The sequence below is a fragment of the Leptonychotes weddellii genome, chromosome X (assembly GCF_054177405.1).
Source record: "Leptonychotes weddellii isolate Sample4059 chromosome X, ASM5417740v2, whole genome shotgun sequence".
In the NCBI taxonomy this organism is placed as follows: domain Eukaryota; kingdom Metazoa; phylum Chordata; class Mammalia; order Carnivora; family Phocidae; genus Leptonychotes; species Leptonychotes weddellii.
The window spans coordinates 106,026,663-106,032,229 of NC_138385.1; positions in this window are offsets into that span (position 1 = coordinate 106,026,663).

Here is a 5,567-nt window from a genome sequence, read left to right on the forward strand (position 1 = left end):
CATTTTATATATTACATACATATATATTCACATATGTTTATGTAATAGAAAATACACTTCAATATTCATTGTATATAATATATATTTTATATGTCACATATATTATGTATTACATATTATGTGTATATTATATAAATATATACTTTTAAACAATATGCATTTATATATTTATTTAATCAATCATATATACTTTTATATACTATATTTCATGTATTACATATGTGTATATATTTTATGTAATATGTAGTATATTATATTTTATATTTAAAACCCCAAACTTAAGTATAATTAGAGTCAGATCTTAGTGACTTTGGTCAGTTGAATCCTTTAAGGAATCACTGCACATCAAGTCTCTATTTTAGACCCTCCCAAGTACACAAATGGCAGGGTTTTTTTTTAAGATTTTATTTATTTATTTAACAGAGAGAGCGAGCACAAGCAGGGGGAGTGGCAGAGGAAGAAGCACGCTTCCTGCTGAGCAGGGAGCCTGACGCGGGGCTCGATCCCAGGACCCTGGGATCATGACCTGAGCCGAAGGCAGACGCTTAACCGACTGAGCCCCCCAGGTGCCCCACAAACGGCAGTTTTAGCGACCAGTTAATCATGGAGCCCATGATTAATTGATTGATTGAATCTGCTTGGATAAAATGCTTCCACATGTGTTTGTTTGTTTTTTTAACTTTTTTTTTGCCATGAAATTTGTAACTCTAATAAGGGCAGGGCTCGAACGTTTCACAAGAGTTTATCTTGAGCAGCTGTGCCTCAGTTCCTGCCCTGGATGTGATTTTGACACCCTTGTTACTCAGAAGAAGATACTCTGGCTTCTAAGTCATCATCCGTTGCTAATGGGGCTTCTTCTGATGTCCCCCCATGGGCGGAGGAAGATAAGTCCTCGGGCCGATTGCAGTTTGATTTCTCAGCACCTCTCCTTTGGCTGAGCCGGGTCTCAGACTTAGGCGGTGCACACAGAGGGGTCTTGCAGGAAGGCTCCCAAGGCTCTCAGCAGCCATCCGAAACCCTTCCTTGCTTCTGTGGTTTCTAGCCCATCAGCCTGGGAGAGTCTGCACCGACTTTGATGCTTCCAGCAATTTCACCTCCTGCACCTGTGTCCTCGGGCTCTCTCCACCGAGTACCCCTACCCTCTTCAGTGTCTTTGTCTGTTGATCTGGAAAGGACAGTCCTGCAAAGTGTTTTCTGGACCTGAGGAGAGCCACGTCGCCCCTGGTGCATTTAGCACCCAGAGAACCCCATTCTTCCCTTAGACATCCCTTTTCCCACTAGCCTGGGGATCCTGGCAAGCTGGGTCTCCATTGCCTTTGTATCCACAGAGCCCAGCAAGTGTCCCAAGGTGATGGTCCATGCTTCTGGAGAGCCGAGCAAGTGTCCCAAGGTGATGCTCCGTGCTTCTGGAGAGCCCAGCAAGTGTCCCAAGGTGATGCTCCGTGCTTCTGGAGAGCCAGCAAGTGTCCCAAGGTGATGCTGCATGCTTCTGGAGAGCCCAGGAAATGGCCCAAGGTGATACTCCATGCTTCTAGAGAGGAGACAGGGAGAGAACAGACAGAAAACTGTAAAGGGTGCAGCAGGGTAGGGGCCCTTGGGGTCCTCGGGGTCCACTTCCAGGCCACGCCTTTAGCCCACACAAGTGAATCTTTAATAACAAACCACCTGGCACTCTGACATACAGGTGAGGCCAAGCCAGTGTGGTTTCAATGGGTTGGGAGAGTCTTCAGAATCTGGCGTGTACCAGCAGGCACAAGGAAGAACATACGCTCCGGAGCACCTCGAAACAGAGAATCTGGGAGAAGCCCTCTCTCTGTCTACTGAAAACCACCAGATTGTAACATTACCTGTGTCAACTGGTTTTGACACATATCTTCTGCGTAGCCATGGATGTAGGCACTCAGCTCCTGGGCTGTGTCAGCATCAGCTACTGAGCCAATGGAAGGAAGTCGCTGGGGTGTCCTGGTTAAAGACAAAGCAGGTTCCCTGGAGGAGGTTGAAGAGTATCCCCCCCAATTCATGTCCACCTGGGACCTCAGAATGGGGTCTTATTGGGAAATAGGGTCCTTGCAGATGTGATGAAGTGAAGGCTCTGAGATGAGCTCATCCTGGATCAGGGTGGCCCTAAATCCAAGGACAGGGGTCCTTGTGAGAGACAGAACAGGAGTCACGGACACAGAGGAGAAACCACGTGAAGATGGAGGAAGGGATGGGAGGGACGTGGCCACAAGCCCAGGGACGCCTGGAGCCCCAGAAGCTGGAAGAGGCAGGAGGGACCCTCCCCTGGAGCCTCTGGAGGGAGCAAAGCCCTGCCCTGCCTGGATCTCAGCAGTGTTGTGCATCTTGGGCAGATGTCCCAACCTGGGGAGGAAACCCTCTCTTCCATCCGCATCCAGGGAGAGACAGATGAAGCGGCATCCCGGACAAGAGATGAACAGGTGTGGGAGATGCAGGTGAAGTCCTGAGGCTCTGAGACACCAGGCCTTCCTGCGTAGCCTCCTTTGTCCCTGCTGATCCAGGCTGGGGGGCAAAGTGCCTGAATCGCCTTAGTCACCGTCACCAACGCATCCGGCATCCACAAAGCCAAGTAGATAGTGGAGACCACGCTTATCCCTTCACCGGGCATGTCTCCCCAGGGACACATCCTGCCCCTCAATTTCTTCTCCTGTAGTTTCACCTTCCAGGTGGGATCGAGGTTTTGCGGGGAGAGAAGTGACGTCTCCGGCATGTTTCTAAAGCCAGGTTCATGACGAGCACACAGCAGGGAAATCGGTGGCCCGTTCCTTCTCTACATTCTCGGAACTTCAGTGGATTTAATGACTGTTCTCCCATAATAATGGTAAATAATAAAAAATTAGAAAAACCATTAAGATCGGTGGATGTAAGTAGGATCTGTTCTGGAAAAAGCAAGTCCCTTCCTTCTCCTGCCATATTTTAGAGAAGGAACCGAAAAGTCTAAGCGCAAGCGAGAAGAGTAAGGAAATAAATCCACAGATGGGGAAATCCAGTTAAAATGATGTCGAAAGTAGTTTGGAACGAAGAAAGATGGGTGGCAGAGCACGCATTCCCTGCCCAGTGCAGGGATGAGGACGGGTCAGAAAACTGAAACAGAACCAAATTCTGTCATTCACAGTCCATGGCGACACTTAACGGAGAAGGTGATATCATTCCTTCCAGCTGAAGGTTAAAGCAGGACCCAGGTGACGCTGATGCTTCTTGAGGGTTTTCTCCTGCTGTCCATTTCCTGCAAGATGGAAAAGCACATCGCAGCCTGTCCCGTCATCCCATGGGCCCTAAGGGTGGCTCACCGCGGGGTCTCCGGGTTGTAGGGACAGGCCTGCCACACTCACTCTTTCTCCCCCCTCCCCCTCCTCCGATTTAAGCTTTCAATTTTTGTTTTGAATCCCAGCTGAGCTGCCCCAGATTTTCAGAGGCAGCTACTGACCCCTAGTGACCAAAAGTTCCCATCAAAGGCAAAGGCAGGGTGGCGGGTCTTGCTCGGCGGTTTCCTGAGCTCCCTGTCCAGGATGACAAGGGTCTTTTCTGCCCCTGAGGACACAGAATCAGCCGGTGGACGACACTCTAGGGTCCTTCGGTGGCTGGACATGGATAGTAACCCCGCCAAAATTCGTATCGAAATCCTAAGCCCTGGTACCTGGGAAGCGTGACCCTATTTGGAAATAGGGTTTTTGCCGATGTCATTAGGGAAGAGGACATCATCAGGGTGGCCCTTCATCCAGTTGGACGGGGTTCCTTATAAGAAGACAGAATTTCAGGCACACACTGCATCTGTCAGGCTGTGTCTTCAGAATATCACGGAGAACCCAAACATCTCCTGATCCACCAAAAAAACCCACACACACGCAAAAAACCCCGAGGTTCCCTCTGCACCCCTCAAATCAAAGGTGGGCAGCTCAGACCCCAGGGCGACCTCCCTGATTTCTCCCCTCCAAACATTCCTTTTGCTGCCCTCCCAAATTGGAAAGTTTCCCCTCATTTGGGGAGCAGTGTTTTGCATCTTTCGGAATATTTCTGTCTCACTGTTGAGAGCCTCATTCCACATTTAGGGTGTTCTGTGCCCCCGAGAGGCAGTAAACGCTGGAAAGAAACAAATGTGAGAAGGTTGAGATGACTGAATGCTGGATCCCTAAGTTTGTGGGGGAGAAGTTGGACACCACCAAGCCCTCCCCCAAATTTTGGGGGTTCAGGTTCTGGGAGATGAGAACTCTCCCCGGAGTCTTAGGAGATCTTCCTGAGACTCTGTTTGAAGTGCCCGCGGGTGAAAGATGAGCGGGTACTCGTCCGTTTCTTTATTTAACCTAAATAGCTGGATTTAAGGCAAAATGCCGTCAGGACAAGCTTCCCCCCCCCCCCCAGGGAACTCTGCTGCCACCTGATGGCCATACTTTGCGTTCACGGACAAGGGGCGTCAGGAAGCTGAGACGTTGACACGTCAGTTTGGGGATTTTAGTACTTTTCAGGTAATAACAAATGGCCCCAGAATGGGGGCTTAAAGAGGCTGGACCTCATCCTTCTCCAGCTCTGGATCTGAGTATTAGATCCAGGCGGGGCAGGACCACGGAGATCCAGGCGGAGCAGGGTCGTGCTCCTTCCCGAGGCTCCAGGGGAGGGTCCTTCCTGCCTCTTCCAGCTTCTGGGGCTCCAGGCATCCCTGGGCTGGTGGCCACGTCCCTCCTGTTTCTTCCTCCATCCTCACGTGGCTTGTCCTCTGGTCTGTGTCTCCTCTTCTGTCTCTTGTAAAGACACCTGTCATTGGATTTAGGGCCACCCCGATGACCTCATCTTAACTCGATCACATCTCCAAATAAGAGTGCATTCCCAGGTATCCAGGGCTCGAATTTCGGCACTTCATTTTGGGGGACAGGACCTACGTGCTTCTTCTCCCTGCTGCCTGGGCATGTCCTGAGTTCCAGACCCTTTGCCGTCGGGTACTGGACAAGACTCAGGAGGACCTGTCCGTGCAGAGAGCTCGCTAACCTGCCGCCAGGGACAGGGGCCTTCCACCTTGTCTTCAGGGCGTTGCTTCGGTTTGGAACTTTTGGTCACTAGGGGTCAGCAGCTCTCTCTCTCTCTCCTGAAAACCTGGTCAGTCCAGGCGAGCTGGGCTCAACGGACGCGGTCGTGGTGGACGGGGCATCTTGCCCGCAACAGTTGTGACGTCCTGTGACTCAGGGACCCATCCTTGGGAAAGGACACCACAGGTGCCCCATCAGGAGGGCCAGGGATGGAACCAGCCTGCCGGGATTTGGAGATCTGGGATGCCTCCCCCTGCGCCAGCCCGAGCGACCCCTGGGACGGCACATGTCCCACCGGACCGGGAGGGTTTCTGAGGACGCTCGCGGTGCCCAGGGGATGTCCTGTGAGGCGAGCCCACAGAGACACGGTGTGTGGCCCTCCTCTGTCCTCGGGGTCCGACCTTCAGCCCGAGGCCTCCCGGCTCACGAGGCTGGGGTGTTTGTCACCACCCGAGGACCCGAGACCAAATGCACATAAAGCTGTTTTTCTTCCCCACCCCTGGTACTTGCAGAGCTGGTTCTGCAAGCCTT